We start from the raw sequence: 12,739 nt of genomic DNA, 5'->3' as shown, positions 1-12,739 counted from the left end.
CATTTTGAAAATTAAAGAGAAAGTGAATTGCCAAGTGAAATATTGTCAAGTGAAGTGAAATGAATTGATGTCGAAGTGAATTGGTGAAGATTTATATTGTGAAGTAAAAAGAGGAGAAAGTTAACTGGTGAAACAGTATTTTATGAAGTGAAGAGAAAGTGAATTGATAAAGCAAAGTGAACTATTGTGAGGTGAAGTTAAGTGAAACAGCATTTTATGAAGTGAAGAAAAAATGAATTAGTGAAGCAGCGTTTTGTGAAATGAAGAGAAAGTGAATTGGCAAAGTTAATTGAAATATTATGAAGTGATGTGAAGTGGTGAAGAGATACATTGTGAAGTATAGAGAAAGAGAATTAGTGAAGCAGCGTTGTGTGAAGTGAAGAGAAAGTGAATTGGCAAAGTTAATTGAAATATTATGAAGTGAAGTGAAGTGGTGAAGAGATACATTGTGAAGTGTAGAGAAAGTGAATTAGTGAAGCAGCGTTGTGTGAAATGAAGAGAAAGTGAATTGTTAAAGTGAAGTGAAATATTGTGAAGTGAAGTGTTGAAGAGATATATTGTGAAGTGAAGAAAAAGTGAATCCGCGAAGCAGTATTTCGTGAAGTAAAAAGAAAGTGAATTGGTAAATTGAAATATTGTGAAGTCAAGTGGTGAAGAGATATAGTGTGAAGTAAAAAGAAAGTGAATTGGTGAAGCAGCATTTTGCGAAGTGGAGAAAGTAGATTGACGAAGTGAATTATTGTGAAGAGAAGTGGAAGTGAAGACGAAGTTAAGTATTTTGAAGGGAAATAGAATATTGGATCGACGAAGTGAAGTATTGTGAAGAAAAGTGGAAGTGAAGACGAAGTGAAGTATTCTGAAGGGAAGTTAAGTGAAAAGCGAATTAGTGAAGAAATATATTGGGAAGTGACAAGTGAAGTGAATAGATTAGTGAAGTGAGTCATTGTGAAGGGAAGTGAAAGTGAAGTAGAATATTAGATTGACGAAGTGAAGTATTGTGAAGAGAAGTGGAAGTGAAGACGAAGTGAAGTATTTTGAAGGGAAGTTAAGTGAAAAGTGAATTAGCGTAGAATTATATTGGGAAGTGACAAGTGAAGTGAATAGATTAGTGAAGTGAAGTATTGTGAAGGGAAGTGGAAGTGAAGTAGAATATTAGATTGACGAAGTGAAGTATTGTAAAAAAGTGAAGACGAAGTGAAGTATTTTTAAGAGAAGTGAAAGTGAAGTAACATATTGAGAAGTGAACAGAATAGATTGGCCAAGTGATATATTGTGAAGATAAAACTTAGTGAAATAAGTTACAAGAGTTGTGGCAGTGTTTTAAAAAAAACAATGGAAGGAGCTATGTTTTAAAAGAGAAAGCAGAAAGTTAAGAAGAGATGCTATAAGAGACCAACTACAAAACAAGAAATGAACAAGAGATTAGAATGCCTTCAAATAACTATAGAGCAAATACGAACCAGCACGAAGCAGAAGATAGTGACAGAGATAGACAAGGCAGTTATACTAGAATATTACAGTCAAATGGCACAATTAATCAAGCATACAGAAGAGCCGATGACAGTTCAGAACAAAATAGCAATATGGTATCGAGAACGCCAGATTATAGAACAGAGAAAATAAACTTACAGGCAGGGCAAAACGTTAGTACGAAAAGAAAAATACATTTTTAAAGGAAATTTAGTGGGAAAGGAAAAAGCGTTTCTTTTACATTGATAGAAAAGGTTCAATGCTGCCCAACCGAAAGTTAGAGGGAATTTCAGACCCCGGATATTGTTATAGCAGATGACTTTATCAAAAAAATGATGGTTCTAGATGAAAATTTGGGGGGCTTAAGAAAAAAAACGTGATTTGCTAAGAAAAACAATGGGGAAAACCTAGAAGCAAAAAGTGTTATTAAAAGAAAGGTTCGTAAAGAAATAGGGTAACTAGCCCTTCGGTTAAAGAGTACAAAGACATGATAAAAAAAAATAAGTGTATAAAAACCAAAAACAAAAACGTTAAAAATTTTCCCCAAAAAAAGGGGAATCGAACAGATTTATTTACATGGATGAGATATCAGATATAGACAAAGGTAATGATAAAGGTGATTATAGTCCAACATATAAACAGAATGCAAGCCACTATGCTACCACTGCTGAAAACAGATGTTATCCACTTGACAGAGAGAATTTGAAAGACTCTGACAAAATAAATAGACAACAACAATGTTATTATCAAGACGATTTTGGACAAATTGGTGGTGCCGATAAAAGAGAGTACAGATATAACAAACCTAAAGATAATTTCGTCAGTGAACCATATTTTGAAGCTGATACTCATATAAATGATGGGAGATTCTCCACATATTATAGACGGAGGAATTACGAAGATGTTATCCCAGATTCAACAGATATGCTTGAACACGTACATGGTTATACAGGAAATTACGGGGATATCAAAACTTGAGGATTATAGAGGGAATAGAAATGACACTGTTAAACCAAAGATTGAACGTCGATGTACCGACGCAACATATAATATTGTTCCAGAAGAATATAGAGAGTATCACCCTAGAGGACAACAATGGATGGAAGAAGAAAGAGTGAGATTTGAGACAGAAAGAGAACAAAAACTGTTACAAAAATTATACGAACAAAACAGACATATAGAATACGAGAGAGAAATAAAGGAACAGGAAAAAAGACAGTTAGTAGAAAGAATTCGTAGACTGCAAATAGCGAAGGACGAATTAAGCCAGAAGAGAACGGAACGAGAAAGGCTTGAAAAAGAAATTCAGAAACAGATGGAACTCGAAAGTCTGAGAACACAAAGGATTGTGATATTAAAACGTCAAGAAGAAAGATTATCAGACCAAGTTGGAGAAGAGATAAGGAGAAAAGAATCCATTCATGATGACACAGAGAAGGAAAGCACACAATTCACAAAGGTAGAACAAAACAGTAATCGAAGTGGATTTGGAAAACCAAAAAATTCCTCAGTTTGATGAAATGATTTCAAAGTTTGGAAGATAGAGGTGGAATGTATCATTAAGAGGTGGAATCTACCCAGAGTATTTGATAGCGCAGACAATAAGAAATTCTTTGAAGGGTCATACAAGAAAGGTTCTTTTTGACAATAGATCCAATGGCTAGTTCTGCAGTTATACTCAAGAAGTTAGAAGACATATACGGCACTACGCAAACTGAAGACTCAATAATGCAGGACTTCTTCAATGCTAAGCAAGATGAAAAAAAGAGACCACATCTGACTGGGCACTAAGGCTAGAAACAATTATGCAGCTAGCAGTAGAGACCGGTGAAATACCTGAAAGAAAGAAGAATGCCTTGTTAAACAAAGGTTCTGGAAAGGTTTGAAGAGTGAAAAGCTCCGTAACAATACTGGAGTTACATACGAATCTGATGCGACATTTGAAGTGCTACGTAAGAAGGCTAGAGTAGAAGAAGATGAAATTAAAAGAAAACGTCATCAGACACAAGAAGTGTGAAGCCAGTAAACACACAGACTACAGAAGTGAATGTTTAGCAAAGAAACACAAGCATGTCAACGAGGCGAAATACAAATGCAACAACAAAGCATGAAAACAACATCGTATTATATGGACAAACAAATGAATATGATGAAATCACTCATGAATAAGATGAATAGATTAGAACAAGAGATATCTAACATTAAGAAAGGTGGAATAGAAAACTCCAATAAAGGTAACACTAGAGATGCACGTTACTTTGAAAATCCAAATAGAGGAAACTACTTTAGAGGCAGAATTTGTTTGTTTGTTTGTTTGTTTGGATTTTTACGGCACGTCAACACATAACTGGCCATATCGTGCCGAATGCTATAATAGGCTTAAAATATTATGTAAAGCATTGTAAATGACAATAGAAATGAGCCAATTAGATCCTAGAATACAAATTTATCTCTTTTAAATAATCAATAGGCAGAAGACAGTATTCTGGTGACTTCTATGGGCCACCAGGACGACCATATTATATGGAGTATTACGATAGACAAGACCACCGACAGAAAATACCACCTAAATCACCAAAAGAAAGCAACGAAGACAGAAAGGATATAGAAAGAACCAAAAGGGAAAAACCCAGCAGAAAAGGATCAAAAAAAAAAAGCATTTAAGGACGATTTAAATCAAAATGCTTCCATGCGGGGGATGAAAAAGGCAACAAATCAAAAATTGCCAAATGCAACTTAGAACGATTGTAGGTTCGAAAAATGAAAGACTTGTTTTGGAAGGCGTAAAAAAAAGCACTTTAGTAGCGGTTCCCATGGTGTTCAATTTCAAAATTTAAAATCATTCCCCAACAATTTTTTAATAGTTTAGGCCTTGGGATTAGAGGTTAAAACAAAAGGGAAACATTTTTAAATTTTTCTGGGATATATTGAAGCTACAATACAAAGCAAAACATTCTCTCATGGCTCAGTTACAACTCTATTTCTTGTTGTACCAACAATTGAATACCATCATAATGTCCCTGTGTTGATAGGCACAAACGTTATACGGGAACTAAAAGAACACAATCCTGAAAAGAAGATACACCAGATGCATGGAAGTCTGCATTTATGTCTATTGCTTCTGCGTCAGTTGGTATCGTTACGTCAACACAGCCTATAACACTCAATCCTATGGAAGTAGAACAATAAGTGGCTTAGTACGCAAAACTAGGAATGTTGAGGCAGCTGTTACTGAACCAATTGAAGACAATTATCAACAAAAATCATTAGTTACCTCTCGTGTTGTTCGACTTACTAATTCAGGAAAGACCGCACGTGTTCCGTGAAGATATGTAACATTTCTGCAAAAGTTCTGAAAATTCCAGCTAAAACTGAAATCTGTCAGCTCAATGAAGTAAAGGTGTTAAGACACGCAGACATCGGCAGCGATAAACCTGAAAAAGAAAAGGAAAACAAATATGATATCAGTAGACAATACTTACCGGAACACACAGACTACATCACGTCACATCTTCAGACTGTACCTGAAAAAGAAAAGGAAAACAAAGTAAATGATGAAAAGAATATTAGACAAGCTTATGGTGTAGACATAGAAGAATCACAACTTACAACTGAACAGAAACAAAAAGTTTACAATCTCTTCAGCAAATGGGAATCAGTGTTTCCGAAGGGTCCGCATAATCTCGGACATACTACAGCAGTCCGTCATAAAATTGAGCTCTCAGATGATACCCCATTCAAGGAACCTTATAGACGAGTCCCTCCTGCAATTTACAATAAAGTTCGAGAACATCTGCAAGAAATGTTGACAATAGGTGCAATCAAAGAGTCAAACAGTCCTTGGTCTTCGAACGTTGTTATCATTAAAAAGAAAGATGGAAACATTCGCTTTTGTATCGACTACCGCAAGCTTAATAGTAGAACGAAGAAAGACGCCTACCCTATCCCTAGAATTGACGATACCTTACATCTTTTGGCTGGTTCACAATACTTTTCAAAACTCGATTTAAAATCTGGTTACTGGCAAGTGGAAATGGAAGAGTCAGATAAGGAGAAGACCGCTTTTCAAGTTTGGGGAATTGGATTCTACGAGTGCAATAGGATGCCATTCGGCCTCTGTAACGCCCCCGCGACATTCCAGCGCCTCATGAAGCGATGCATGGGTGACCTAAACTTGAGAGACTGTTTAATCTACCTGGATGATATAATCATTTTCTCCAAAGACATAGACACACACATAGATCGCCTAGATGCCGTTTTTCAGCGTTTATCAACCAACAACTTGACAATCAATCCCAAGAAATGCGAGTTCTTCAAAAATAGTGTTACTTACCTTGGTCATGTAGTTTCAAAACAAGGCATACAAACAGATCCAGAAAAGACAAAAGTCGTCGAAAATTGGCCGATACCAAAATCTGTGAAAGAAGTTAGAAAATTTTTAGGATTTGTTGGATACTTTAGAAGATTCATTAAAGGATTTGCTGAAATTGCTCGACCACTAAACAATCTGTTGATAGGACATTCATTGAAAGGTGACAAACCATCCAAAAAGAAAAACAAAAGACAACCATTTGTATGGGAAAAGAACAACAGTCAGCATTTGAAGAACTGAAATCCAAACTGATCAATCCACCTATCCTCGCATATGCCGATTACGACCTCCCGTTTAAACTTCATACGGATGCTTCTTCCAAAGGCCTCGGAGCAGTATTATACCAACGTCAAGAGGGAATCGATCGTGTCATCGCCTATGCAAGTAGAAGTTTAAAACCGTCAGAGAAAAACTACCCTGCACACAAGCTGGAATACCTCGCTCTGAAATGGTCCGTCACTGAAAAATTTCACGACTATCTTTATGGCGCTGTATTTGAAGTTGTTACAGATAATAACCCTTTGACGTATGTCACTACCTCTGCCAAATTAGACGCAACGGGACATAGATGGCTTGCAGCACTGTCAAACTATAACTTCAAGACAACATACAGATCGGGAAAGAACAATGCCGACGCAGATGGCCTTTCTAGAATCCCACAGAATCAGTCAAATGAAAAGACCATTAATGAAAATGTCATATCAGCAATGTCATTAGCAGAAACTTCACTTCCATCAGAAACACCACTTGCATTCTCCGTCGTCCATCCAGACTCAATAGACATTGTTGATCGAGTCACATCGCAAGAAATTCCATCCGATATCTTAGAATCTGAATCACTGAGTTCCAAAGATTGGATGAAAGCTCAACATAAAAGACCCAGTCATATCTCAACTTATAGAGCACATGGAAAAAGGCACTAGACCGTCTGCTAAGCGGGTCAGTGGAAGCATTAGTCCAGCAGCCAAATACTTGAGGGATTGGGACAATCTTGAACTCAGGGATGGTATTCTCTATAGATACAGTCGATACAAAGGTCAACAGTATAAACAGTTAATATTACCAGAAACAATCAGAGAAGAAGTGTTTCAAGCCTTACATGATGACCTAGGACACCAGGGTCGGGACAGAACAATTTCTCTTTTCAAACAGAGGTTCTTTTGGTCTGGAATGGACTCTTACATCGAGGAAAAGGTCAACAAGTGTCCACGTTGCATCGCTAGAAAGTCACAGTCATCTGTAGCCCCCTTAGTGAACATCTCGTCCAGCGCACCGATGGAACTCATATGTGTCGATTTCCTCAGCCTTGAGCGTTCCAAGGGTGGGTTTGAGCATATCTTGGTGATAACAGATCACTTTACCAGATACGCCCAGGCCTACCCTACCAAGAATCAAACAGCCAAGACGACTGCAAGAGTGCTATTCGATCAATTTATAATCCACTATGGATTTCCATCAAGAATACACAGCGATCAAGGTGCCAATTTCGAATCTGGAATGATACAAGAACTGTGCAAATTAGGAAACATCGCCAAATCTCGAACCACGCCATATCACGCTATGGGCAACGGTATGACGGAAAGATTCAATCAGACCCTTTTGAAAATGCTTGGGACATTGGAAGAGAGCAAGAAAAGTGACTGGAAAGCTTATGTCGGACCTCTGGTACACGCTTACAACGTCACGATACATCACAGTACTGGATTCTCCCCATATTTCCTAATGTTTGGAAGACATCCTAAGTTGGCTATAGATGCTCTACTTGGACGAAATACAGTCGAAATCAAGAAATGAATACGTCAAAAAGCTCAAAGACAGGTTAACATATTCATATGCAAAAGCAAAAGAATCTGCAGAAGATACAGCCATGAAAAACAAAGAATTATACGACAGAAGATCAAGAGCATCAAATTTACAACCAGGAGATATTGTTCTAGCCAGAAATGTCACCATCAGAGGTAAACATAAGATTGCGGACAAATATGAAACAGAACCATATATCATTTTAGAACAACCAAACAAAGATACGCCAGTATATGTCATCAAAAAGAAGAATTCAACAACAAAGAAAACTAAAACCTTGCATAGAAACCTTCTACTTCCAATTAAAACAACAGTAACAAGTGACAACAACAACAACAGCGAAAGTACTGAAAAATACATCATACCACAGAGAAGGCAGATGAATAGCGAGCATCCAAATACAGAGTCGTCCACAAACTTCGAGAGACCGAAGCGACAGAGGCGTGTACCAAACTGGCAATCTAGCGGCGACTGGACGACATAACAGTGTTTACAGTAAAAATGTTATACATAGACAGAGTTATGCAAAGACTGAAAACATGAAATTGATCAATTCAGTGAAATTATATTTATTTTTACTTACCTCATATAGTGCGTCTGAAATGAAAGTATGATTACTTACCTGTTACATCATTCAAACTGTGTAGACTTTGAATACTTACCATATATGTATTTTGTATATAAGGTCTGAAAGAAAGCATGTAACAAATTGGGAAACTATATACTTACCTCAAAGGATACAAAACTATGTTGACAGATGTAAACGCATTATATATGCAACCATATGCAACTATATATATATATGCAATCATATACTTACCGTGTGTGAGATCCAAGGGATTCATACTTAAAATTCTAAGGAGATGATACTTACCTCTGAAAGCTCTCCATATGTGCAAAGAATGGACTTCTAAATCCTGAATCGCGAATATTTATTACTCACTAAGTGGGATTGAAGTATATTAAATGTATGTCCTATATTATATACATGATACTAATATACATTTATTTATTTCAGGTGGACGTTAACGCCACAAGCAGATAATCTGAATATATATTTTTTTTTTTTTCAGATGTAGATTGTTTACTAGACTGAAAATGTCGGGACGACATTTTTGTAGCTGGGGGGAATATGTCATAGGGTTAATGTATAACTATGTTATAACATGTATGTTTTTGTATACTTTAATGTTTATTCTGTTTCAGAGACATAAATAAATATACAACTAGTCATAATAACATTATACTGCAATCAAATAGTAAATCTGAACACCAATTATAGAGATAGTAGCTTGTGTAAGCGTAGTGGTAGTCGTAGACCTGTATTAGATATTGGTAGTCGTACACCTGTATTAGCTATTTACCAATATTTATCCCTCTTACACCTGTAATCTATCTAACGTATTGATTTTCCCCGCACGAGCATATTAACCAATCACATTCGATCAAGTGATATCCGCCATACTTTGAAAATGTAAACAAGCCATTTTTGTGCTGAAACATTAAATATCCATTTTGTAGTTATATATAAATATATCTACAGGTAATCATGTGTATTTGAAACTATAATATGTAATGTTTGTCGTGCATTGCTTTGATATTATGAATATGTATTGCTAATCCCCTATTTTGACATTGTATTTATATTGTTTTGTTTATGTCATGTATTACAGGAGCGTATCTTTCCATGTTTCCATGACAATATTAAACCCATTGAAAATCTGTCGACCCATGTTGTCATTATATCCCCGAATGAGTGGCCCGGCGACACGAGCATCACATTATTATTATTATTATAGTTATAGTTTCCTCCTGATGGGCGGGCGGCGTCCAAGTTTTGTCCAGAGCATATTTCCTACACATATGCAGGGATTCTAATAAAACTCAAATGTTCACCACTTTATATGAAGCAGTGTCATGCGCCTTAACTACTAGGACTTCAGGTCAAAAGGCAAGGTCACATTTAGAGATCATTGAAAACGCTTGTCCGAAGCAAAACTTCTACATGCATAGAGGGATTTCAATATAACTCTATTTATTTGTTTTCTATGAATTTCTTGTCATTTACAAATTATTCAATCATTTATTTGTTTTTTATGAATTCCTGATCAGATACAAATTATTTATCATTTTAGTGATAAGCTTGTCCGTGCTCTGCCTTGTGCCCTGTCCCGTTTTTTTGTTTGGGTCCGTCTGGGCTCCTTGTCACTGGTTCTTGTTGCTGGGTCATATTGGGGTTGCTTTCATTAAACGCCGCCTTTTCTTGTTGATCTTGTTTATCAAATATGTGGCACAAATGTTCACAGACACTTGGGGTGCGGAGCTCAAAACACATTTGAAATCCGAATGAAATGTAAATTTGTCAATTGCACGTGTACTGATCATATATATCAAAATACTTAATACAAGCCGTTTTAACAGTAAATCACATTTCAACCTCTATAATAATACACAAGATAAAAATATTCGCTGGAAAAAATCCGCATACCTACCGTCAGATTCACCATGTATTTTATTTCCATTTCCAGTATTTTTACAAAATTATTTTGTCCATCGACACAGAAGATATCATTCGCCACGATTATGGTCAATTTTAAACTTCAACATTAATATATACAACGCAACAGCCGAAAAGCTCACCAAGATTATCGCAGTTTTACTCCATTTACAAATTCGTTCTACAAATTCAAATTGGCTCCCCAGCTTTGCCGTATTCAAATGCGCCGCGATTTGAAGATGGGAAACAACATATTACCGAATGGCTCCGACAAGAGCCGACTGGTTCCAATCTTCAAAGCGCGGTCATTGAAAAGTGCTTGTTCGGAGCCAAACTTCAATCATCTGGGAATTTTAATAACTTGGCATAAATGTTCACCATTGTGAGGCTTATCGCGCACATAAACTAGGTCCCTGCCAAAGCCAATGTCACATAGAGAGGTCAAAGTTTGTGCATAGGACAATTTTGTCATCATTTATTGATGGATTGTAACACAAATGATAATTATTATAAGTACAAGTGTGACATATGTAATTAAGGTTAATATTTGCAAGGTCAAGTTCACTAGATGATAAAATTAACAGATAATTTTCTGGATATTTCCCTGACCATATCTCCTATACGCATATCTAAAACGACATAATCTCTGTCAAAAGCTTTCGTGAAGTGCGAATTTTGCGGCAATGTTGCCTTTGTTTCAGAATAAAACCATTGGTTAATACGTGGAATAGACTTGTTATCCTCAGCTGAGAAGTTTTACTATGGGTCATGATTTGCGAGTCTTATGAACTACATCATGATATCGGCAAGTCATTTTAAAACCGTGAACGGAACTTGCATATCTCCTGGTCCTTGCAAGTCTCAGGCGACACCGTCACTAATTTTAGCATAATCCATGCACATTTAAGAAGATATAAGAAAAGAGTATCATTATGCTTAAAGATCGTGTATCACACTTTTTTTATGGTTTTAAATCATAAATATGATGCTCGAATTAAGATTTATTAATATTGTAGGTTCTAAAATGCATTATTTATAAAGATATTACCGGTTTAAACATTTCATGTAACAAAAGCCACCGCCGGGCGGGGGCAACGCTCGACTTTTTACTTTTTCTAAACGCAAACATAGAAAGGTTTGAACATATCTTAACGTTTCCTTTTTATAAATTTAGTTGGTCTGTCTTGTCACATTAGTTTTGTTTATATATTTTGTATATATTTATTAATAGAAACATTACGCAATTTCTAAAAATAGCAACATTACGCAATTTCTAAAAATAGCAACATGACGCAATTTCTAAAAATAGAAACAATGACGCAATTTCTAAAAATAGAAACAATGACGCAATTTCTAAAAACAGAAACAATGACGCAATTTCTATAAATAGCAACAATGACGCAATTTCTAAAAATAGAAACAATGACGCAATTTCTAAAAATAGAAACAATGACGCAATTTCTAAAAATAGCAACAATGACGCAATTTCTAAAAATAGCAACAATGACGCAATTTCTAAAAATAGAAAAAATGAAGCAATTTTTAAAAAAAGCAACAATGACGCAATTTCTAAAAATAGCAACAATGACGCAATTTCTAAAAAAAGAAACAATGACGCAATTTCTAAAAATAGAAACAATGACGCAATTTCTAAAAATAGAAACAATGACGCAATTTCTATAAATAGCAACAATGACGCAATTTCTAAAAATAGAAACAATGACGCAATTTCTATAAATAGCACCAATGACGCAATTCCTAAAAATAGAAACAATGACGCAATTTCTATAAATAGCACCAATGACGCAATTCCTAAAAATAGAAACAATGACGCAATTTCTATAAATAGCAACAATGACGCAATTTCTATAAATAGAAACAATGACGCAATCCTAAAAATAGCAACAATGACGCAATTTCTAAAAATAGAAACAATGACGCAACTTCTATAAATAGCAACAATGACGCAATTTCTAAAAATAGAAACAATGACGCAATTCTATAAATAGAAACAATGACACAATTCTTGTTGTTGTTGTAAATATATATATATATATATACACACACACACACACACCAATAAATATATAATTATTGTCATTTAATGCACACATCTGAGAAAATTCAGTAATTTAACCTTCAAGGTCAAGGTCATTAAAGAGCCCAAGCAAATTTGGGTTTGATAAACAACGAGGTCTGGTCCTTAAGAATGTTCTGTTATAATATGAAGTTGATCCCTTCAATAATAGCATAGTTACAGTCAGTTACTGCCAAAACAATGAAAATTTCAATAATTTGACCTTCAAAGACAATGTCATTATTGAGTGAAGGTCAAGGTCTTTCGGTATATTTTTAACAGTATATTTGAAGATTATTATGTTCAAGTTTCAAGACAATCCATTCAAAAATAACAAAGTTACAGCCAATAATAGCCAAAAAAATGAAAATTTCAATAATTTGACCTTCAAAGTCAAGGTCATTTATGAGTGAAGGTCAAGGTCTGTCTAGTTATTTTTAAGGGATATCCCGGAAGATAAGTATGTTCAAGTTTGAAGACAATCCATTCAAAAATAACAAAGTTACAGCCAACAATAGCC

Source organism: Ruditapes philippinarum, unplaced genomic scaffold (assembly GCF_026571515.1).
Source record: "Ruditapes philippinarum isolate M1 unplaced genomic scaffold, ASM2657151v2 ctg17946_1_1_1_1, whole genome shotgun sequence".
NCBI classification, from domain to species: domain Eukaryota; kingdom Metazoa; phylum Mollusca; class Bivalvia; order Venerida; family Veneridae; genus Ruditapes; species Ruditapes philippinarum.
This window is presented reverse-complemented; position numbering follows the sequence as displayed.